The 25,212-nt window shown below is 38.4% G+C and overlaps 2 pseudogenes; both read right to left on the bottom strand.

The window, feature by feature from the left end:
• Window positions 1-1,618: 1,618 nt before the first annotated feature.
• Window positions 1,619-3,983, bottom strand: LOC138166079 (spermatogenesis-associated protein 4-like; annotated as a pseudogene).
• A 645-nt stretch (window positions 3,984-4,628) lies between these two features.
• LOC138166078 (cell growth-regulating nucleolar protein-like) lies at window positions 4,629-8,611 on the bottom strand (annotated as a pseudogene).
• Between the last annotated feature and the right edge of the window lie 16,601 nt (window positions 8,612-25,212).

The raw sequence follows: 25,212 nt of genomic DNA, 5'->3' as shown, positions 1-25,212 counted from the left end.
TACTTTTAATAGTTAGCAGACTCAGTTACAAGCAAAGGCTCTAAATAAACTTGTATAGTAGGAGAAATGGTAATAAAACATATCCCCAATAAGCCTTGGGCATACTCTGCTACAAGTATATTTGTCACCACTGAGAAGAGTGTATATATGTAATAAATATGCTTGGAGGGAACACATGTCCAAGATTTACACAGGAAGGGGCACACATACATAGGCAGGGGTATGCAAGTCAATATTTAACAAACAACTCTCTTGGGGGAAAGTATTCCTGATACACTTTTAAGTTTAACTTACATTATTAACATCTTCTCCATCACTTTCTTAAGTCTAGATAATCAACAAAATAATGAATCAAGTCATAATCTATAGTTTTGACTGGGTTCTGGGATGTAGATGCTCTAGCCAAAATTTTAACAATTGGCTCTCAAGTTTTGTTGTCTTTGTTGTTGTTTAGTCAGGTTCAACTCTTTGTACATCTCTTTTTGGCTAGTTCAAACTGGCCCCAGCACATGGGAACCCACAATCTAACATTAAAGGTCTGCCAAAGTCTTCTGGTGATGTCATTGTGCTGTTCTTACTGGTTCTGTTCCCTTCTGGCCTCTTCTGAGTAGTCCCTGAATTGCTTTTACCATTTGCTGCTCAATGCTGCCTTGTGGGTGTGGGGCTCTTTCGGACACTAGTCATATGGCTTTGTGGAGCTTCTGTCTGTTTAGGTGTTGGTATCAACTAGAATCCCTGACAATAGTACTACCTGTCAGGAGGAGAGAAAGCTCTCTGCCATATATTTTTAGTTTAAAGCCTCAAGGCTATTTAAAGGCATGAACCAGCAAAATGTCCACCCTAGGGGAAGAAAATATACCTTCCTGTCTTTTTTTTCCCTTAAGGGACTGCCTCTCTGTTTCTTAGAGGCTTAGCTAAAAGCAGCTTTCCATCGCCAATAGGAGATTCTCTGCCCCTTTAGAAGCAGTAACTAGGGTGCTCTCATCTGGTTGATTCCCTGAGGCTTGATCTACTTCTTGAACACAACTTTGTAGTCCAGAGCTTGGGTGTTATTGTGGAAGACTTCACTTTAGCTTAGGGTGAGAATTCCTTTGGATTTCCTTTGTGTCTTAAATATCTGCATTATACCTAGTTAGCCTCTCTCTATTGCCCCACCACAAGCTGACAATATAACTCTAGTGTTCATCAGCTCTTAATCCTCTTCTGCTATCATGTGCAAAGGAGTGTTTGGGGAAAGGGAATAGAAACAAAGCTAAATTCTGGGGCAAGGACATTCTTTTCCCTCTGCTTCATCTGTTCCTGGCTAAGGTTGAAAAGGCTCTGAGTCTCTCTTACACACACACACACACACACACACACACACACACACACAGAGTGTGTACATTTTTTTAAACCTGTAAACACCATTCATTTTGTTGTTTGGTTGTTGTTTTGCTTTTTGGAGGGGGGGGAGGTAAGTGACTTGCCCAAGGTCACACAGTTAGTTTTGTGTTAAGTGTCTGAGGCCGGATTTGAACTCAGGTCCTCCTGACTCCAGGACTGGTGCTCTATTCACTGTGCCACCTAGCCACCCTGAACACCATTTATTTTGCACATTGCTAAAACAATGTCTAGTGGATCAGGTTCTCTTTGGTCTGGTATCTGTTTCTCCAAAGCTGACATTCTAATTGAAGATATCTTTTCCAGATTTTTGTGGGTTTGACATTGACTTCAAATGCCTCTTTATCTGCTTATTTCACTTGAATTTCTGTAACCTGGGTTTCACTGCTGTTGCTCTCTCATATAGAGACAGCACATTTTTCTTTTAACAAGACACATTTTGCAAGATCACTATTCCTTTCAGCACAGTGAAGAGCGAGTTCTTCCAATGCTGGTTTGATATCATGCTGCTTTGGATGGCATTTCCTACTCAGTTTTCTCTGTAACATTTGTAAAAGACACAGAAAGTCAATTTTAATGGCTGCTTAAGTAAGTGGGATTGCTTAGTAATTCAGATTCCATCATGTTACTTTTGATAAACATCAAAACTGTTGTTTTGAGCACCAGCAGCAAAATGATCTGGTAGTTACAATCTGTGACATTCACATAGTTGTCACGGATAGTTTTAATTCTTTTCTAGCCGCGTCCAATGAGCCAATCTCTGTCTATTGATATATCTGTCTACTCATCCATTCATTCATTTACTGTCTGTCTGTCTCTATCATCTATTTGTCTGTCTGTCGACCTATCTAGCTGACTGTCTGTATCTCTGTCTGTCTGTCTGTCTACCTACCTACCTATCACAGAGAATAAGCAGAATTATATTTGGCCTCAAGACCCTGAGCTCTTTTCATTCTGCCATGATGTTTATCTTTGTCAGATTCTGGCATAGGTTCCTTAACTAAAAGTATGTATTTGATCTTCTCTTCCAGACTTGTCTTCTTATTCTAAACTTAGCAACCATCAACAAAAACAGACAGTGAAATACAGAAACAAAATTTTTAAATGATGGCACAAAAAACCATATGCTCCAAGTGACTTGTAATGTTTTAAAAATGTGTTTTTTTTCTTAGAGCGAGTCAATTAAAGAAATGGGCAGGTAGGTGGTGCAGTGGGGGTGTAGTTCCAAACTGCCTTCAAGAATAGTTTGACCGATTCACAACTCCACCAGCAGTGCATTAGTGTGTCTGCCCTCCCTCCATTATTGTCCCTATCCTTTTGGACCATTTTGTCATAATTGCCATTTTGATGGGTGTGAGAAGTCCAGAGTTATTTTACTTTTCATTTATCTTGCTATTGGTGACTTATAGCACTTTTACGTGGTTGTTGACAGTTTATATTTACTTGTTTAAAAACTGCCTCTTCATATCCTTTGATCTCTATGCAACCTTTTCCCGGGTCACTTCCCCTTTCCTCCATTTCCTCATCTGTAAAAAAAAGTGTTTAAACTCCCATTCAGCTTTAAAATTTTGTTTCTGCTTTTTTTCCCCACTAAACCTTTATCAGCCTCATAAAGAAACCTTGATTCACAAGTTCCTTTTTACAGCCATGAGGAAACAACTTTATCTCTCTGTTTAAAAGCTGTTTCTGTTCTGTTTCAATATGTTTTTTAAAGATTAAATTCTGGTGTAGGCTGAGACTTTGATAATTTCAAGTCCCCATGGAAGAAATTGGACTGTGTCAGAAGCTAGACTAAAAAAACAACAGACAAATCACAGCCATTATTCAAGGGAACAATTCTACCATAACATCTGGAGTTCTAATGTGAGAGGGAAACCTGGAACAACCTAAAAGATGGGGAGCAAAAAAATAACCCATGATAGGAAAAAACACGATCAGAGGAATTCCTGCTGTTTACCTATAGTTGTACAACTTGACCATAATCCATGATCTGTTTCTTTTTCTCTTCTGCTTTGACATTGGAAAAATGGGCAGATCAGGGGTAAATGTAACTCAAATTCCATTTTCATGTCTTGCCATTAGTCCAACTTGCCAAGTCTCAGCTCAGTATTATTTCCACCATCTGCCTCCTTTGTTCATACTCATGTACCACTTAGCAGAAATGGAGAAAAGCATGAAACTGTGCTGCCAAGGTCCAGAACAAATTTGTGCTAGCCAATCTCAATTGGGTCCTCACTTTACATTATCAGGGTCATCATGTAAATTATTCTCCTGATTCTGCTCACTTCACTCTGTACCAGTTCACCCAAGATTTCCCAAGTTTCTTGGTGTTGATTTGTTATATTTGTCATGACTTACATCACAATATTCCATCACATTAATAGGCTATTGTTTTTTCAGTCACTTGCCAATTGATGGGCACCCACTTTTGTTTTGTTTTAATTTCTTTGTGACAACAAAAACTACTGCTGTAATTTTGTAACTTTGGACCCTTTTCTTCTGCCTTTGACCTCTGTAGTCACTACCAAGGAGTAATAGTGTTGAAAGGCAGTCTTTCTACTCTTCCCCAATTAATCCTGAATCCCACTCACCATAGTAGCCATTCCATACCTTCTCTTCTCTCCTCAAATCTCACATACATTCCCCTCATGCCCCAACTTTCCTTCATACTTCACACACAAAAAAATTCCAACATTTCCCAAGAGCTCCCTCTTCTTTGTTCCTCATTTCACATCCCTTTGAAGCCTTCTCCCATTACTTTTTTCTTCACTCTAGGCTCTGATGAAGAGGTGGTTTCTCTTTTTTAAGGTCAACTCTTCTATGTATATCTTTAAATCCCTGCCTCTCTCCCGTCTTTTCTAGAAGATTGTTCTGACTATTATCCTCCTTCCCATCTTTAATCTATCCATATCTACTGATTCTTTCCTAGTTGCCTACAAACATTTCTAAGTTTCTCCCATCTGAAAAACAATTAAACAAAAACCCTTCACCAGATCTCATCATTTCAGCCAGCTATTGTCCTAAATTTTTTCCTTTCCTTCTTAGCTAAACTCTTTGCTTTTGGGAGGTGGGCAGCAAATATCTTTCTTCACAGTTAAAAGCTCTACCAAAAACATACATTTTCCTTGCCATTTTAAAAACAACATAAAATCTGAGTGACTCTGTCAAATTCTCTCTTTTACAAATAGTGATGGATGGTGGAGGCAGAAGTCAAGAATAATGTCCATTCCTTACCAAAGTAGGAACATTTATTTCACGAGTTTAACTGTTTCCTTTAAGATCTTAAAGCTGGGCTTCTTGCTGATCTTGTTAAAGATGACTAGCAGCTCCTCTTCAGATCTGTAGTGTTCATTAACCACTGCATAATATCACGCTAAAACCTTTTTCCTTAACGTTTTAATTGATATTTGTTGGGGCTTGTTTCAGAACAGCTTTGAGAGTTCCTTTCAGGTTGAATTTCCTTTTTATAGGGGGTTTCAGTCTCTTCAGTCTCCACAGTAATGTCTTCTGTATTTTTCATTTTTAGAATCAATTTTTTCTGAATGCTTATGTTTCCTTTAATCTACAGGTGATTTTGTCTCTTTCTCTGTCATCCTTTCAACATGATCCCCTCTTCCATTCACTTCTGATTCTGCTGCAGATTCCTTCTTGCTTTTTCTTCTTTTTTTTTTCCTGTGTTGCTAATTTTTAGCATCAAGTTCTTCTACCTGGCCCCTCTTGCACTTTTTGGATTTCTGATCACTTGAATCCTCTTGATGGTTTTCTAAGTTCTTTCTTTTCTTTTTTCTGTTTTTTTTTCTATCATTCTTCCTTGCATTCTCTTTTGCTCTTCTTCCCCTTTGGTTGTCCAATTGTTTTCCACTGACTTCAGTGGCTGTTATTTTAAAAATCATAGTGCTTTGATTTCTTTTTCAATAAAAATTAAATTCTCTTCTAGTTATTGCCTAGAACCTATTGGTGGCTAAAGACTTATGCTTTGGCAGCTTGGCAGTATTCTCTGAATACACATTGGGTTTAAACTCTGGGGTACTACCTCACACCCATCAGTTTTAGCTAATATGACAAAAAAAGGAAAATGATAAATATTGAAGAGGATGTGGGAAAACTGGGACACTACTAAACTGATCCAACAATTCTGGAGTACAATTTGGAACTTTGGCCAAAGGGCTATAAAATTGTGCATACCCTTTGATCCAGCAATACCACCAATAGGTCTGTATCCCAAAGAGATTTTTTTTTAAAGCAGAGAGGGGAAGAAACTATTTACACAGAAACATTTATAGCAGCTCTTTTGGTGGTGGCTAAGAATTGGAAATTGAGGAGATGCCCATCAACTGGGGAATGGCTGTGCGGTATATGATTATAATGGAATATTATTGTACTATAAGAAATGACAAGCAGGATAATTTCAGAAAAACCTGGAAAGACTTACATGAACTGATAGAGTGAAGTGAACAGAACCAGGAGAACATTGTACACAGTGACAGCAATATTGTATAATGAACAACTATGAATGACTTAGCTGTTCTCGGCAACACAATGATCCAAGACAATTCCAAATGATGAAAAATGCTATCTGCCTGCAGAGAAAGAACTGATGGCATCTGAATACAGACTGAAGCATAGTATTTTTCTCTTTCTTTTCTTCCTTCCTTTTTTCTTCTCTCCCTTCCTTCCTTCTTTTCTTTCTTTTTCAAGTTTCCTTCCACAAAATTACTAATATGGAAATGTTTTACATGATTGCACATGTATAACTTATACCATATTGCTTACCATCTCAAGGAGGAAAGAGAGGAGGGAGGGAGGGATAGAATTTGGAATTCAAAACTTTAAAAAACTGTTCTTACTTGTATTTGGGGAAAAATAAAATATTATTTAAAATTAAATGGCTAGAAGAGAACAGGAATAAATTCAGAAGGAAGCACAAACAAGCAGGATGGTTTTTAACGTGATGTGTAGAATTTAATGTTAATTTTTAAAAAGCAAGAGGTGTGAAATGGAGATTTACAGTTTCATATAGAATTATCTTTTTGTGTTCTCCTGTATGAATAGTTTAGAATAAAATATGACATTTATAAATAGAAGTACAACTAAGTAAAACAAGTCAACACATTGAAAAAAAATACACACTGGGTTTAGATTTTATGGGTGGATAAAGTGAGCTGCTGAGAGGCAGCAGCCTCTTAGAAATAGCAACTACCTGACTTGCCAGTAGGTGGCCAGAGGAGGTAAGGAGCTTGCTAAACAAGCAGGGACAGGCCTAGGCATAATAACTATGAAGGCAGTCAAGTTTACCTTTAGAATTTTCCTACCTCTTTCAGTTGTACCCCCTGGCCCAGATCCATTCCTTGTTCTTAGGCTCTTATCCCATATCCCATTCCCATGAAGACTTACTGTGTTTGGTTCCCTGGGAAGTGAGGGAGTAACTAAGGTGTTCAAAACTTGTTGCCTTCCATGGGCATTCCATGGTATTTACTTTTTCTTAAGTGAAAAAAAATTCTGGAATAGATTTAAAGATCCAAAGTAATGGTTGGGTGAGGGTGGCACATGCCTGCATTTCCTCCTTCTGGGGAAGCTGAGGCAGGGGGGTTGCTTTAGCTCTGAAGTTCTAAGCTGCGGTAGGACTAAAGCACATTTGAATATATACGCTAAATCCAGAACCAACATGGCTCCTTGTAGCAGAGGGCCACTGGGCTGTCTTACCGTGTTTCCCCGATAATAAGACCTATCCTGAAAATAAGCCCTCCCCATACTGTGTAAGATTCCTCTAAAATAAGCCCTCCCCAGAAAATAAGCCCTATTGAGATTGCTACTGTAGTGAAGGTGATCCCCTGCGCTATACGCTACATTACGGTACCCTCTGTATGCACCGTCCCCCCCCTCCCCTGAAACGCACGCTGCGCTCCGAGCTGCATCCAATCAGAGCTGCAGCAGTGAGCCCGTCATCCTGTTCTTCCCCAGTGATTTGCTTATTGAATAAAGGTACATTTTTTGATTCACATTTACCTATTTATTAAAATTGCTGTCAATGTTCATTAAAATAAGCCATCCCCTGAAAATAAGCCCTCTGGTGTTTTTCTGTCAAAAAAAATTAATAAGACAGTGTCTTATTATCGGGGAAACACGGTAGGAGGGATGGACTGGCTCAGGTCAGAAAAACAGAGAAGGTTAGAGCTTCCAGGCCCATCACTGGAGTGATCAGCCTCTGGTGTGACTGTTGCTCTTTTAGCTTCAGAAACATCGAGAGATTTAGACTCAAAAAAGCCAAACAAATAACAACAAAAAAAAAACCAAAGATCCAAAGGAATGAAACTAAAGGTAGCATAAGAGGCCATGGGATTAATATTAATTTACAGACGCCTGTGGGGCCACTTTACCAACTCTGACTCACACTTACGCCCTCCCCTCCCCCCAGGCAGCTATTTATTTGCTTATTATTTGTCCCTTCAAGGTAATGTAAGTGATCCTGAGGGTCATAGCTTTGGCACAGTTTATCTCCTGAGCCCTCGTTGGTATATTTCCCATCATCAATCAGCCAGATGAACTCCATTAGCTTTTATAAAAGGGATTTACCAAGAAAGCATAGCAGAGTCAGGGCAGCTAGGTGGCACAGTGAATAGAGCACCAGCCCTGGAGTCAAGAGGACCTGAGTTCAAATGTGACCTCAGACACTTGACACAATTACCAGCCGTGTGACTTTGGGCAAGTCACTTAACCCCAATTGCCTTCCAAAAAAAAAAAATAAAGAAGAAAGCATAGCAGAAACAATTGGTACAAAAACATCTCCCCCAAAGCAGGAACATGTTCTCCCCTTGCTCTTAAAAGGATTCTGAGAGAGTGGGTTCAAAATAGCACAAATATAGTGAGTAATGCATATAGAGAACACATTTGTCAAAAAGGTACCTTCCACTTCTGGACCTGCAAGTATTTTTTTTCATCGTGTAAAATCCCCATGAAGTTTCCCTTGGGTGTAGTCATTTCTTGGGCTCTCAGGATCAATGCCTTCTTAGAATCCATTGCTGGCATATCTCTTAGTCATAAGGAATCAGATTCTCTAAAGTGGCCAGCTTCTTTTGTCGACTATTTTTCTTCATACACATATAGGAGCTCTCTCTCTGCCATACTCTATCCTGCTGCAGCAGTCACTGTTTCTGCTTCTGGCCATTGATGGGATCCCTGAATCTCCCAAACTTACCAGGTCTCCTGGGAACTTACATTTCATCATACTCATTTCGCTAAAATTACAAAAGATAAGACAAAAGAAATAGAGAAAGTATATGCTCATAGACACATAGTGACTGGGTGAGAGACAGAGCAGCTGCCCTTTACAAAATAGTCATCCTTACTCAAAGCTGCCAAGGAAAAAATATTAAGAACTCAGCTGGTCAAACCTTTTATATGTATACTTTATTTCTGGCTCAAGCACTATTGAGTCATTCATTCTTTCAGGTCTTTAGCCAATTAGAAGTATTTGTATGGTTTCATAGTACCAACATTTGAGTCATCATAGACAAAGATTTGATCCCAAAGTTTCACGTGTTGGATCAGAACTAGGCGGTGTGTGTCTGTGATATTCTCTATATTAGATCATGAAGAGCAAATCTGAGTATTTCCTCTGTCACATTAATATTCTGGGGGCAGAAAGATGTCCCGGTACTTCCTCAGATCACACCACCTACTCATGAATCTTCTAGACAGAAGGAAGAAATATACAAAGAATTTGGGAAACAGATCAAGAACCTGGCACAGATATATGATACAATAGTTGGGTGGGAGATAGAGTATTTCAATTATCTAGACATCTGTTAAGTGCTCTCTCTCTGCCAAAGGCAGAAAAAATGATAAATTCTTGGCTTTCATTAACGATATTTTCATTTTTTCAAAACATAGAAGAACCAATAAAGGGAACTGCTATCTATTCCAGCCAAACCTGCCGATTCCTGAGCCTAGGTGCTAGTGTTCTCTCTCTTTTGAAATTATTTTGTATAAATATCATAGATGGGAATAGTCAAAGTTGGAGGGGTTGTGGACACACTTGTGCATGAAAATGCTGTTGTTGAAGGTGTAGATTGGGCCAATCATTCTGGAAAGAATCTAAAATAATTTAGAATTATTCAGAGAAAGTGTCTTAAATGTCTATTACCTTTAACTGGAAGAGTTCCATGCTAGGAAAGAGGTTAAGAAAGAAAAAAGAAAAGGAAAGTTTCCATATAAAATATTTGTAACAGTACTTTTTACAGTAGCAAATAACTTGAAACAAAGGAAATGCCCATTGACTAGAGAATGACTAAACAAGTTGTAGTAAATGAATGTAATTGAATATTGCTGTGCTATAAGAAATGAAGAACTTGATCAATTCAGAGCAGCAGGGAAAGACTCATATGAACTGATGCAAAATTTAGTAATCCAAACAAGGAAAACAAAGTACAAAATGATTACAACAGTGTAAATTTAAAGATAAAGAAGGAAGAAAAGAAAAAAAACAACAACCAAGAAACTGAAACTGAATATTATCATGATGAAGCTTGGCCCTGAAGAGGAGAGAAAAAAACACAGCTTCCTCCCTTCTTTACAGAGATGGTGTACTATGGGAGTTGGAACATTAACTCTACTGTCAAACATTTGATTTGTTGGTTTTAGAGTATGAGGACTCCTTTTGATGCTAAAAAACAAAAACAAAACTTTGTGCACATGAGAGTTCCACTGTTTGTACTTATAGATGGAAAAAATACATGATACAAAAAGCAACTTTTAATTTAGTCTGTTTTAAATGAATTTGTATTTTATCAATAATGATAATGATGGCATCCATACACATTTAAAAAATAGTAATATGTGTGTAAAGTATAGGTTATAGAAAGTATGATTACTTATTTATGGATCCATAGACCTCTTCCAAAAACTTCATAGTCCCCCAAAGGCTCATAGTTGGGGAACCTCTGAGCTACACAATAGTATAGTTAGCAGGATTTGGAATTGAAAGGCTGACCAGATCCAAGAATAATTAATGGGTCAATATCAGGTTTCAGAAAAGTCTTTAGTAGAGTTCTCCAAGGATCTGTTCTTGACCCAGTTAATGACTGAGATAAAGGCATAGATATAATGCTTATTATATTTGCAAAAATTTATCCTGCTATCAATAACAAAGTACCCCCAAAATATAATTTATAATCAGAAGTCTAGCCTCTAAGACTAGGGGCTCCAGAGATTTTATAACTATGTAATCTGAATCATAGATTGTGAGCGCAACAAAGGCCTCTAAAAAGGTCATCTACATCTGCCCCCCCATATATAGATGTATATTATAACTATATCTCCATATAGCTATAATATCTGTCTATATCCTTATGTATCTATATATGGGGAGACAGAGAGCAAGGGAGAGAGACAGAGAGTGAGAGAGAGAGAGAGAGAGAGAGAGAGAGAGAGGGAGGGAGAGAGGGAGGGAGAGAGAGAGGGAGAGAGAGAAACAGAGAGAGGGGGAGGGAGGAAGGGAGAAAGAGAGAGAGAGAGAGAAACAGAGAGAGGGAGAGAGAGAGAGAAACTGAGGCTCAGAAAGATAAAATGTGGTAGGTAGTCAGGTAGGGTTTAAGCCAGGATCTATAATTCAAACCCAGTGGTGACAGGGCCTTAAAATCTTCCAGTCGAATCCCTTTCTTTTTACAGATTAAAAAAACAAACTGAAGCTCAGAGGTAAAGTGGTTTTCTCAGAGTAACCTGATAATGAGGTGAGATTCAAATCCAGATCTTATGCCTCTCAATTCCACATCCTTCTGCTTTTCCATGTTGCCTTCTCCATCAGACTAACTCATAACTTGGGTGTATGGGGTGTTCGGGAATACTAGCGCCTCAGCTTTGAGGTCTTGCCAAGCCTTTTGCAGGGCTTCTCATCCACCATTGGTGTCCACCTGGCACTGAACTCTCACCTGTGGCTCCAAGAAACTGTAGTATGCTAAGTAGCCACATCCCATTAGCAGATGGGCTAAACCAGCCTCAAACCCATCAGTGAATTAGGGGAATGTCTACCCCAAGAATGTGAAGATTTCTCCTGGTAAAATGGGCAAAAGAGAACCATTTGTTAAAGTGCCCATGTAGGTGACTGTGGGAGGTGCTCTGGAGTATGTAGAGCCTGGTCAGAAGTTGCCAAGATCATCCCCTGCATCTCAGGCCAAAACCAGTTGTCTTGACTTTTGTCTTGCCTGGACCCCGATGATTCTGGAAGGGAGAGTGTGGTTAATGACTTTGTGCAAATCTTTCTCACTTAACCAGTTCATGCATGAATCTAGACATCACCCCTTGATGTTATTGGTCCTCTTGGGTGATGAAAATGAAGGATGATAGGACAAGCCTGTTTAGAAAAGCAATGGGTAGAAGGGCAAGTGGTTCTCAAACTCGGAAGTTTCTTTTAGCTCCCAGTCCTATGATCCTGAAATGCTCTTGCCTTTCTCTCCTCCAAACCACCCATGCTTGGAGAAACTCTATTAATTTGGTATGTACAGTTTTCCTAGGAGATAGGGCCATGTGTTCTAGCAGAAAGGGAACTTACGGTACCAGCTATGTGCCTTTGGGTGGTCACTTTCACTCCCTGAGGCTTATTCTCTTCATCTTTAAAATGGGAGGAGCACTAGATGAACTCTGAGGTTCCTTCTGGTTCTAATCATCTATGTGCAAAAGAATTGGATTTGGTTTCTGAGGACCTGAATTCGAATCCTGACTCTGCCATTTGCTGCCAGTTCTTTATCCTTTAAATGAGGGGATTGTACTGGACATTCTTTGTGGTCCCTGGCAGTTCTACATTTACAATCCCCTGATCTGGCTCTATGGGGTAGGCTACCAAACTGAGCCCCAGATGGCCCAGCTAAAGCCCAAGCATGGCTAGTTGAAAGGGCAACAGACAGGGTGGAGAACAACAAATCTCAGACGCACTGAGCAGTTGCCAAACCTAACTGGACCAGGGTGGAGAAGTTGTGCGCTTGGAACAGGAATCCCAGAGTTTCCTTCTGTTTTACAACAATGTAGCGATAACTGATAACATAGTAACATTCACTTCCTGGGGAGACCTCAGGAGCTGAGTAAAAAGAAAGCCACACTTTCCTATTTTATTCTGGGTGTATTCATTTGGAAGGACTCAGAAAAGTTAAAGATAAAAGGCATTCATATGGTCTCAGATGGACCTTTGTAAGAAGGCGTTAACCAATGCTCTCTAGTAATGCACTAAACCAGGATGGGAAGACAAAGAAGAAGGGGTGGTAAAAAGGAAAGTATCTTTTTGTTTTTCAGTTTGAACAGTGAAATCCTTGGTGTACAGTGGTATTAATTACCTGAGGAAAATAATAATAGTAAACCTTCATTGATTCATATTCTATTCATTTGTAATTTTTGGTCATTGGAGCAATCTGGATTTAGAGAAAAGATTTTACCTTTTCGTTAAGAAGAAAGGGCTTGCTAAGCAAATCAGATCACAGGTTTAGGGCTTGAATGAAAGTATAATAACTGACATTTCTATAACACTTTAAAGTTTGCAGAATACTTTACATACATTATCTCATTTTAGATTCATTTGTTCAGTCAAATTCCACTGTTCAGTGATGCCATTTGGGGTTTTCTTGGCAGAGATGCTAGAGTGGTTTGTCCTTTTCTTCTTCAACTCATTTTGCAGATGAGGAAACTGATGCAGAGTGAAATGACTTGTCCAGGTTAACATAGTCAACAAGTGTCTGAGGACAGATTTGGAGACAGGTCCTCCTGACTGGAAGATTGGCACTAACTACTGCCCTACCTAGCATGGATTTGAACCTGAAAAACCTTAAAAAGTATAATAATAGCTGACATTTACCTAACACTTTAAAGTTTGTAAAATACTTTACATACTCATTTTACATTTCTCATTTTAGCCTCGCCACAACCCTTACAAAAGGTATTATTAACCACATTTTACATTTAAGGAAATGAAAGTTCAGAGTGGTTGATTTCACAGTTTCACACCCAACTTTTCCTGACTCAAGTTCACTATTTTATTCAGTCAGACTGAACTTGATTTTCCCCCCACCCCAGCCCCATCGACTACCCTCTCCTGGGAGGGGAGGTTCACTGCCTGGTTTAGGAAAGGCAAACCCACTCAAGTAAAACCAAGCAGGTTAAAGTCTCGGTAATAGCTGTGGAATCAGATTTGAGAGTTGTCACTGTACTTCCTTCAGAGAGATTGGGAGACCCAGTTTCTAAAAGGGATGGGGGTGGGGGAAGAACCTGAGACTAAACTGTGAGAAATTGAAATTGCCTAAGGGTACTGCTTCCTAGGAAAACATTCTTTCCACCTTAGTAGTTTACACCTTTTAAAACTACATACACCCAGCTCAGGCTTTTGTCTAGCACTGGGGGTTTTGGGGGCGGGTTTTTTTGTTGTTTGTGTTATTGTTGTAGATCCCTTTGACTATTTAATAAAGCCTATGTATTCCCTCCTCAGAATAATGCTTTTAAATAATTGAAGGAAATACAAATAGTTATACTTACATACATATATATATATACATATATTATGTTATGTAAGGGAGTTATGTTATGTACCCAAAGTTCTGGGGAAAATGTATGTTTGTTCTTGCTATATCTTTGAAGTAAATAAGACTTTGTAAAACCTGATGCGATGCTAAGTGATTAAGTAGAACTCGGGTGTCAATCACTGGGGACATAAATTGGGGAACACAGCTGATGAGGGCTTGAGTTGCTGGCAGAAGAAAAAGATTTCTCCAACTCCTTAAGGGTACTGTAGAACCCCTGGGAGATGGGTAGCAGTGGATTAAAATGTAATAGGCTGGGGCGGCCAGGTAGCACAGTGAGTAAGAGCTCGGCCCCAGAGTTGGGATGACCTGGGATAACCTGGGATAGAATCTGGACTCAGACACTTATCACCCACCCAGAAACACCTGGCTGTAACCTTGAGCAAGTTACTTAACCCCAATTGCTTTAAAAAAATGTAATAGGCCTATCTTCAAGAGCATAGGGCAACACAATCATGTTACAAAAGAAATAACTTCATTTCTTTTGAAAAAATTCAGGAATTCAGACAGTATATTGCTTCTCTCCCCCCCCTCCCCACACTGGTCTTTCTGAATTAATGAAGGATTATTATCATAGATAGTACCATTTTTAAATACTTGAACTTTACAAACACCAAAAAAGAGAATATTTCTATGTGAAAAAAAGAATAGAAAAAAAGACTATTATGAAACTGTCAATATCTCTTATGTATAGCTTATTTAAAAAAAAACTACATAGTAAATTCTACATATGACTTTCAAAGCTTTCCTGCTTGTCTGTTTTTCTTTCTAAATTTCCTTCTATTCTCTATGCATTTTAACTGCTTTCAAGACCCTCTTTCCCTTCTTTTTTTCTTTTTTGGAGGTGAGGGGGTTTAGGTGTGCAGGAGCCAGCTTGAACTGGTTTGGGAAAGCAGATTGTTAAATTAATTTTGAACCTTTTTGCCTTAGAAATGGACAAACTGCTACAAATCAGGGCTTGAATATGTATTTTGTTGATTGTCTAGATTTAAGAAAGTGAAGTAGGGAATGTTAATAGTGGTACGGCTAGGTAGGCAGTGAATAGAGCACCTGCCCTGGAAGCAGGAGGTCCTGAGTTCAAATTCAACCTCAGACACAACACAAAAACTAGCTGTGTGACCTTGGGCAAGTCACTTAACCCCAATTCCCCTGCCTTCCCCCCTCCAAAAAGCAAAAAAAAAAAAAGTTAATAGCCTTGATTAAACCTAAAAGTATATTGTGGACTCAATTGTTAAACATTTGGGGGGACAGAGCAGGGAGTATAATCAATGACTAGCTCCTCTCCTTCAAATTCCTCTCTCACTGAAAAACAAAAAGAAAAAGACATTCATTGTAACAAACATAGCCAAGCAAAAGAAATCCATATATTTGCCATTTCCAATAATGTATCTCCTTCTGCATATTCCATCCAGTGCCCCTTTGTCATTTTGTGGGTAACCTGCTTCATTATGGGTCATCTGAAGTAGTGGTTGGTCATTTCAGTGATTAGAGTTCTTAAGTTTTTCCAAATTGTTTTTCCTTATAATGTTCTTGGTATATAAATTGTCCTTCTGGTTATGATTATTGCCTTAGCAGCTTGTATTTTTTTTGAAAAAAATTTTGTATTTTTAAAAAAATCCTTGTTCTATCTAACTAACTTTTAAACTTCAACCGTATTTTAGTAACATTGAATGGGTCCAAACTTTAATACTATAGCTCCATCTCAAGGGAAGACTGAACTCCTATCTGCCTCCTACCCATTTCTAACAGATGGAAACTTATGCTTGCTGCTGCTACTGCTGCCTTAATGCTTTTCATCCTAGGGAGGAGGCCCCCAAGCTCTCTGGCAACCACTGACTTGTAACAAATGCTCTGTAAAAGGTGCTGATTACAGGAAAAAGTGACTAAGGCAGTTTAGGCCTTTAAAAAAATTCAAGAAAGATTCCTTAATATTTTACCAACAAAGGTTTATTTTGTGCCTGTTTGTTTCCACACATAGAAATGGAAATGAATAATTTACTTATTGACTTAATGAGGTGAGGTCTCAGTTTTAACCAGACTGTTGGTCATTTTATATTTGTGTGTCTGTTTCCAGGATAACTTTCAAAGGAGTTGACAGGTTTTGACCATATTTGGCACCATAATGAAGGGTGGTTTGAGTTGGATATAGGGCGCAGTCTGCCGTGTTGTCACAAAATGGTAGCCCAGAGAACAATTTCAAATGAATATATCCTATAATTTTATATAAAGCCACTTTAAAGCATATTTCACTGAATTATGGAAGCTAGACGGGGACAGACTTTTCTAAAAATCCTTCTTTGGTGCTTTATCATGGCATGGAGGTAACCCTAGGTTCCCAAAGGCTTCATGAACAGAGCACAAGCTCTGGCAGGTTTTCCCATTCTGGAAAGAATGGTTCAAGTCCAGTCCTGGCAATAAACTATGTCTGCTTTCTGAGGACCAGTCTAGAAACTAAAGTGTATCACCAGTCAACTGGACACATGGTGATGAATTCTTTGACTTTAGCAACCATGAAAGAGGAAAATACAAAATGGCCCTTGGTGGTAGGTTGCCTCTTTTTGTTTCAACAAGGACAGTGACAGAATAGTAGAACAGGGGTTCTTAACCCTGGAGTCAGGGCTGTGCTGGAACCAGTTCAAAGGAGAATCAATTGTTAAACTTTCATTATACCTTGGAAATCAGCCAATGCTACAAATCAGAGCTTGATTTATTGTTTTATTGATTATGTAGACGTAATCATTCAGATTAAGGTGAAAAATATGTCCTTTGTAAAAAAAAAAATTCTCATAGAATTGGTTGTTAAATTGTTACCAGCACTCAACTGCCTAGCACTCAACTGAACTTGTATGTGGATACACACACACACACACATCTATATTTCAACAAAATTGTTTTCCTTTGTAATCCAATTGAGTTGTTTTTTTTTTATAGCAATTGGGGTTAAGTAACTTGATCAAGGTTACACGGCCAGGTGTGTTTCTGGGTGGGTGCTAAGTATCTGAGCCCGGGATTTGATCTCCAGGTCATCCTGACACTGGAGCCGGTGCTCTTACTCTCTGTGCTACCTGGCCACCCCAATTGAGTTCTTTTTAATACATTTAAACACATTATTCTGAGAAAGGATCCAGAGGCTTCATCAGACTGGGGTGGCAGACAAAAAAAAAAAAGAAAAGTTTAAGAACCTCAGGGGTAGAGAACACTAAGAATCCCATAATTTTAGACCATCTATAAACAATAACTGAGCTAATTTAGCATTAATATGCTAAATATGAGTTCATTTATCTAAATGAGTGGACATATTACTGAAGAGATTATGTCACATAAATCTAGACCTTTTCCCTATGAGTGAAGCCAGAAAGAGGAGCAGTGTAAAGGGCTTCAATGGAGAAATGTATAATTATTTCTAAAAGATGGATTATTCATATCTCAAGTTATCATGAGTTCCATTAGTACTCAGAGATTATCAAGGAACCACGAAGAAGATCCTCAAAATAATGAGGAAAGCCCAGTGTTATGGGAGAATAGGGACAGGAAACTCCCAGGACTGGGAGATGTGGATTCCATCAGCATTAGAGGAAGTACTCACATTAATAAGATCATGGAGTTTTGGTATAAAAGAAATGTAGAGGGAGAATTTATGTCTTTGTTTTGTGGCCTTAGGGCAGATAGCTCTTGAAATATAACCTGAGTTAAACTGAGTATGTATCTTTTTCTTTTCCTTTTTTTCTTTTAGTAAGTGTCCTTTATTGACCCACATTCATATTCTTAATATAAACTTATCACCTGGGTTAAATAACTACCATTGTAATTATTTAAACTTCTTGTGTGTGTGTGTGTGTGTGTGTGTGTGTGTGTGAGACAGAGACAGGGGGGGGGAGAAAGGGGGAGAGAAGGGGGGGACAGGGGAGAACACACTTATCTTGGCAACATTACCAATCCTGAGTGCACAATGCATTCTGAGTGGGGGCTCCATAGGAAGAAAATACATTTGTTTTTGTTCTTTTATGAGATGGAGGTAACGAAGAAGACAAAACTATAGGGACGCCCTTTTCCTATGATGGATGAGCTACTAGTGGGTCTTTGATAAGTTGTTCATCCCCTGACTCCTTCTGTGTCAGCTTATTATGGTCTAGTTGGTAGCTATAGGATCCTAAGATATCCATAGATATCAGCAGAAAGCTCAAGCTCAGAGAGGCAAGTGACTTAGCCAGCATCATACAGCAAATAAGTGATAGAGCTGGGATTCATACTCAGGAGCTCTGACTCCAAATCCACTGCTATTCCCATTTAATCTTGATGCTTCATTCTGCCCTTCTTTCTAATGTTGTTGTTGAGTCATTTTTCATTGGTGTCAGACAATTTGTGACCCCATTGGGGGTTTTCTTGGCAAAGATATTGGAATGGTTTGCCATTTCCTTCTCTAGCTCATTTCACAGAAGAAGAAACTGAGGCAAACAGGGTAAAGTGACTTGCCCAGGGTCACACAGCTAATAAGTGCCTCAGTCAGATTTGACCCCAGGAAGATGAGCCTTCCTGACTGCAAGTTTGGCATTCAATCCACTGTGCCACCTAGCTACCCTTGTCTCTCTGATACACACCTAGAAAAAAGACCAGTTCCCCAGATCCATCCTTCAAATAGCTGCCTAATCATCTTCCTAACATTTGAGCATATTACTTTCTTACACACAAATCATCAGTGGCTCTCTCTTGTTTCTAGGGTAAGTGACAAATTCCTTAGTCTGGCTTTCGAGTTTCACTGTTAGGCACTAACCTGCTTTTCCAGCCTTATTTCCCTCATTCTTCACTCACTCCAACTTCTGACCAAACTGGTTTTCTAACTACTCAAACCCAAATTACTTGGAGGAGAGCAGTACCATGAACAGACAATGGAAAGTTAGCAATAAGGGAAGGTTTGAGGTGGGGAGGGAGGGGAGGGAGGTCACAAGTTCAGCTTTGAAAGCGTTGAAACATTGGCAGGGCATCCAAGGGCAGGTGCCTAGCAAATAGATGGGGATAAAGGACTGGAACTGGGGTGAGAGATTTTATATAGATAGATATAGATATTGTTTTCTTGATAGATAGCTAGGTAGAGGAATAGTCAGTTACACACACACACACACACGTGCAGAGAAAGTAGAGAAGAAAGCCTAGCCAAGAGCTTTATGGGACAACCACACTTGGAAATTGGGAAGAGGAGGATGAACCAGGGAAGATTCTAGTTTCTAGAAATATATTTTACAAATGAGAAAACTGAGACCCAAAGAAATTAATGGACTTTCCTGAGGCCAAACTGATTTGGGACCAACCTCTACTCAATTCGAGTCTTTTGTCTAATATTCCTTCCACTACTTGCCCACTGTGTCCTCTCTTTTTTTCACCTTCCTCTCCTGTTTCCTCCTCCTCCTCCTCCTTCTTTCTCTTCTCATTGTCCTTTCCTTCTCCTCCTCCCTCACCTCCTCCTCCTCCTTCTTCTCTTTCTTTCTTCTCTCTTTCCTATACCTCTGTCCTAAAACTATTAGTCTCTTGCCATCCTTTCCACCATCACCCTTGAGACTCAAGAATTAGTTAGCCAGTGATTCAATAAAAATTTATTAAGCACCAAGTGTGTGTCAGATACTGTGCAAGGAAGGCAAAAGACAGTCCCTGTTCTCAAGGAGCCCACAGTCTAATGGGGGAGGAAACATGCAAACAATATACAGAATAAATTGAAGATAATCAACAGAGGATAGGGGACTAGAATTAAGGAAGGGACTAGAATTCATAAAGGTTAGGAGCTCTTGTAAAACATAACCTTACCAGAGAATGGACACAAGAGATAGCTACTAAATATCTTTTTGAACATTTAAGTCCTTTTTCTATTTCTTTGATCTCTTTTGTGTATTAGGTCTTGCACTGATATACAAAAACCAGGGAGAATCAAAATTGAAAAAAGAAATGAAACAAACTATAGACCAATAGCCCTAATGAATATTAATTGAAAAAAGCTTGCAATAAAATATGAGCAAAAAGGCTAAAACAACATACAACAAAAATTACAGATTGTGACCAGATTGGATTTATACCCAGAATGTATGACTGGTTTAATATTTTTTTAAAACCTTATACACTTAAATAACCATATTAATTACAGTTGTTTTTCAGTCAGGTCTAACTTTTCATGATGCCATTTGGGGTTTTCTTGGCAAAGATACTGAAGTAGTCTGTCATTTCTTTCTCCATCTCATTTTACATATGAGGAAACTGAGGCAAACAAGGTACAGTGACTTGCCCAGGATCACACAGCTAGTAAGTGTCTGAGGCCAAATCTGAACTCAGGAAGAAGAGTTTTCCTGACTCCAAACCTGGCACTCTATCCATTGTGATACCTTAGCTGTCCCAGACATATTAATAGCAAAATAAAAATAACATGACTATATCAATAGATGCAGAAAAAGCTTTTTTCAAAGGATAGTACCCATTTCTGATCATCAGTCAGCCAGCTAACTAACATTTATTGTTTACAATGTACCACGTTTGATACTAAGCATTGGATATACAAAGAAAGGCAAAAAACAGTCCCTGCTTTCAAGGAGTTGAGTATAGTTGGGGAGACATAGACCTGGGTAAGTCATTTAACCTCTGTTTGCCTTAGTTTCTTCATCTGTAAAATGGGGATAATAAAAGCATCTATCTCCCAGAGTCGTGGGAATCAAATGAAATTTACAATTGTAAAGCACTTGGTACAGTGCCTGGCACATAGTAGCTCTATATAAATGTTAGCTACTCTTACTAGCTGCCACAGTACTACATATCTATATCTGTTTCTATATCTCTATATGTATATATATATATATATATGATAAATTGGGAATAGTTTCAGGAGGAAGGCACTAAGATTAAGGAAGACTGGGAAAGGCTTCTTACAGAAGGTGGGACTTAGCTGAGACTTGGAAGAAGCCAAGGAATCTAGGTGGCAAAAATGAGGAGGGGGAAATTCTAGGCAAGGGGACCTGTTGTTGATTCTGAGGAAATGTCTTGGGTGAGGAACAGCATGGAGGCCAGTGCCATTGGATCACAGAGTACATAGAGGGGAATAAGGTATTAGAAGACTGGAAATGTAGGAAGAAGCCAGGTTTGACAGGCTTTAAATATCAAACAGAAGATTTTATATTTGTTCCTGGAGGTACTTAAAAAAAATCACTGCACTTTATTGAATGAGGATAGAAGTAGAGAGTGATATGGTCAGATCTGCCTTAAAAAAAACAACACTAGAAAATATAGGATTACATAAATGAATCTTTCCTTAAAATGATAAATAGAATATATGTAAAAACCAAGAATAACCATTATTTGTTAACAGAGATAAATTAGAATCATTTCTCATAAAATCAGGAGTGAAATGAGGGTGTCCACAATTACCATTCCTATTTGACATAGTACTGTAAATGCTGACTATAGCAATAAGACAAGAAAAAAGAAATTAGAGAATATGCATAGGTAAAGAAAAAACAAAATTATTACTTTTTGAAGATGATATAATGATGTACTTAAAGAACCTGAGTCAGCTAAAAAATGAACTAAAGTAACAAGTTCAGCAACCTTGCATGATATAAATAACACACATAAATCATTAGCATACCCCTACAATATCAATAAAATCCATACATCAATAAAATCCAGCAAGAAGAGCTAGAAAGAGATATTCCACTTAAAATTGCTATTATATGTGTGTATGTATGTATATATATATATACATATATATATATATACACACACACATACATAAAATACTTAGGAGTCTATCTGCCAAGATATACACAAGAATTATCTAAATATAACTATAAACCATTGTTTACAGAAATAGAGACAAATTTAAATAATAGGGAAAATACTAATTACTCATGTGTAAAATGAGCCAATATAATAAAAATAACAATGCTACCTAAATTAATTTCCTTATTCAATGCTGTACCAGTCAAACTACAAAAGAATTAATTTATAGAAATTTTAAAAATAATAAAATACATATGAAGGCAAAAAAAATCGGGAAATTCAAGGGAAATTATGAAATGAAAGAGGACCAAAGAAGACCATGCACTACCAGATCTCAAACTATACTGTTGTTCAGTCATGTCCTAGTCTTCATGACCCCATTTTGGGTTTTCTTGGTAAAGATATTAAGATATTGGAATGGTTTGCTATTTCCTTCTCCAGCTCATTTTACAGATGAGAAAAGTAAGGCAGATAGAGCTAAGTGACTTGCCCAGGGTCACACAGCTAGTAAGTGTCTGAGGCTGGATTTGAACTCATGAAGATGAGTCTTCTTGACTCCAGGACCAGTGCTCTCTATCCTCTGTGCCACGTAGCTGCCTACAAACTATACTACAAAATAGTAATTCTCAATTTGACAAAAACCGCTAGAAAAATTTAGTGGCAACATTGAAGAAATTAGATTCAGATCAACACCTCACACCTTATCAGTGATAAGCTCCAAATGCAGACATGACCCAGATGTAAAAGGTTATATCATAAACAGATTAGAGAAACATGGAAAAACATTACCTCTTTAATCTATGGATGGGGGCGGGGCGGGACAAAATCATGACTACAAAAAAGAGTACAGAGGATCACTGAAGATAAAATGGATAATTTTGGTAACAAAATTTAAAAGTTTTTGCATAAACAAATTCAGTAAGTCTAAGATTAAAATAGAAACAGTATGGGAAAATCTTTGCAACAAATTTCTTTGATAAAGGTCTCATTTTAATGACATATAAAGAACTGATTCAAATTTATGTGAATAAGAGCCATTCCTCAATTGATAAATGGTCTGAGGATATGAACAGACCCAAGGGGGGGAAAAAAACCCAGTCTATCTATAACCATATTTAAAATATAGAGAAGGATAAATAATAGCAATTTTGAGATTCTATCTTACTCCCATCAGATGAGCAAAAATGACAATAAAGGAAAATGATAAATATTGACAAGACTATGGGAAAAAAACAAGCATATGGATGCACTGTTCATGGACCTGTGGATGAATAAAACCATTTTGTAATGCAATTTGGAATTTTATACAAAAAGTTACTAAACAATGCATCCCTTTCAACTCAGTTATAACATGGCTAGGTCTATACCCAAAAGAGATCATTTAAACCTTATGGAGTGAAGCTGTCAATTTGACTCACAGGGACACAGAAGAGATACTTCTCCAGCATCTCCTTCCCCCACCCTCTCCAAGGGAAACTTTGATTTCTGTCAAGAAGGGAAGTAGGAGGTTGGGGCCAGAGGATGTTCTACTCTCCTCTGAGAGAGGGGTACCAGCCTAGAATTATATTTATCTGCTCCCTTAAATATTAATAATCTAGAATAAAAATGGTAAACTCCTATCCCACGTGTGACCTGCAAAACTTCTGAGGGGTCAAACCATAAAATGATAAGTAAATGTTTAACAAAATAAGTAAAAATGCAATAAAACATAGATAATTTAGTTAATTTGTGGTTTTCTAAGTTGGTGTGCAGCCCACGGGAATCTGTTTCTATTTAAGCTTGACACCATGGTCTACGGGATGCAATTTTTAGGTTTAAGCTAAATTCCTTATCACTGTTCCTTAACAGGGAAAGGATGGCTTGGTTGTTGTCCCCCAGGAGGGCTTGGTTGTTGTCCCCCATTCTCAAACAGGACCAAAATGATGCCATTGAACTGAAGTCAAGGTACAGTGTGTCTGATTGTGGCTGATCAGACCACAGGTTGAGTACAAATAGTTCCTATGAACATTTGGAGTGGAGATGTCTCTAAATTTGGGCCATCTCATGGGTTGTTTTGTTGTTGTTTTGTTTGTTTGTTTTGAACTATTGCAATTCTGCTTCACTCAGTGCCTTCTTCGATATGGGCATGGCACGCTGGACGGTCTTGTGCCAGTGTCTCCCATGTCTCACAATTGATTCCAAAGTTCTTCAGAGAGACCTTGAGAGTGTCCTTGCCTCCCTTCTTCTGACCTCCATGTGAGCACTTGATTAGTGTGAGTTCTTGCAAAATAGTCTTTTAGCTAAATGTATGTTTGGCATTTGAGCAATGTGACCAGCCCATCAGAGTTGCACTCTCTTCAGTAGAGTCTGAATGCTTGGCAATTCAGCTTGAGAAAAGACTTCAGTGTCCAGTACCTTATCTTGCCAGGTGATTTTCAGAATCTGTCTAAGATAATTCAAATGGAAATGATTCCATTTCCTGGCATGCTGGTGGTATAATGTCCAGGCTTCACAGGCAACACAATGGCTCTGTAGACTTTCAATTTGGTAGTCAGTCTAATACCTCCTTTTTCTCACACTTTCCTTCTGAGCCTCCCAAATACTGACCTAGCTCTGGCAATGCATGCGTCAACCTTATCATCTACGTGTATATCCTGAGAAAGTATACTGCCAAGGTAAGTGAACTTATCCATAGCCTTCATTTCTCCATTTGTTGTAACTAGTGGTTCCACGTATGGATGGTGTGGTGTTGGCTGATGGAGAACCTCTGTTTTCCCCTCCCCAGTGCAATATTCTCTATTTTTAGATATACAACAGCCCACAAATTCAATAGAGAAGCCATTTAATTAACGCAAAAAAGAAATGTATGTAATAAAAGAGGATCAAGTAATAGTACCATTCTCTACTCCCACACAAAGTATACAGTCTCCCATACCTCCCGAGGTGGTGAATGGGATAGAAACCTCCTAGGGAAAATTTATGTAGTATCCCTAATTGTGTGACTGAGCAGGTTAAGAAGACTATCAATTGTTTCCCCCCACCCCCATCCCTTCAATATTCTCTCAGTAGCCAGAATAAAGATTTACTGAAGCCCCATACGGCTCAATATTCACACTCTGGGCTACTAACTTTCTCCATATGGAATTGATTTCCTGGGTTGGCATCTCCAACTCAGTAGACTGTAGCCCAAGATATCATTTGGACTCTCTGGTAATGGCTGCTTGAGCATCCCACAACTTCTTTTTCCACATGGACCTCTATCTCTTCTTTCTTATTTCTTACTTTCCCTTTTTCATATTTTTCCAAATATATGCCTCCTGATACTATTACTCACCTTAGCACAAGTGCCCATAGGAATCTGATGTCTTGGAGTCTTATTCAGTGGACTGCAATTTCCTTGCCTTGTCCTTGTGGGCACTTACAGCTGAATTGGAGAGCTTACCACTAAAAGACCAGTTATTGCCAATTATATATTTTTCCAATTTATTTCTTAATTTATTCTTAGTTTTCAATATTCATTTCCATAAGATTTTGAGTTACAAATTTT

This window comes from Petaurus breviceps, unplaced genomic scaffold (genome assembly GCF_028583685.1).
Source record: "Petaurus breviceps papuanus isolate PSGF00001 unplaced genomic scaffold, PetGlider_PUasm1.0 220, whole genome shotgun sequence".
Taxonomy (NCBI): domain Eukaryota; kingdom Metazoa; phylum Chordata; class Mammalia; order Diprotodontia; family Petauridae; genus Petaurus; species Petaurus breviceps.
The sequence above is the reverse complement of the archived record's forward strand: the minus strand, read 5'-3'. Positions and strand labels throughout refer to the sequence as shown.